Source organism: Coenobita brevimanus, chromosome 44 (assembly GCF_032717465.1).
Source record: "Coenobita brevimanus isolate Jiangsu-jjx chromosome 44, ASM3271746v2, whole genome shotgun sequence".
In the NCBI taxonomy this organism is placed as follows: domain Eukaryota; kingdom Metazoa; phylum Arthropoda; class Malacostraca; order Decapoda; family Coenobitidae; genus Coenobita; species Coenobita brevimanus.
Window position 1 is genome coordinate 4,282,470 of NC_136997.1, and position 269 is coordinate 4,282,738.

Genomic DNA, 269 nt, shown 5'->3' on the forward strand with positions numbered 1-269 from the left:
GCCTCGTGACCATACACACACATACACACATACTCACACACAGGCTTCTAGAACTTTCCAACCGCAGTGAACACACGTGACACGACTCCTGCTACACCAGAATTTAGGAAAGAGAGCTCAGAAGGAAGCTATCCATAGAACAGGCAGGTAGTAGGGAGAAGGGCTTTGCAACATGGGAGAGAGAGAGAGAGAGAGAGAGAGCGAGCGAGACAGGAGGTAGCTCATGGGACTCTACTTAACTTCACTCATGTATGAGAGATATTGTTAAT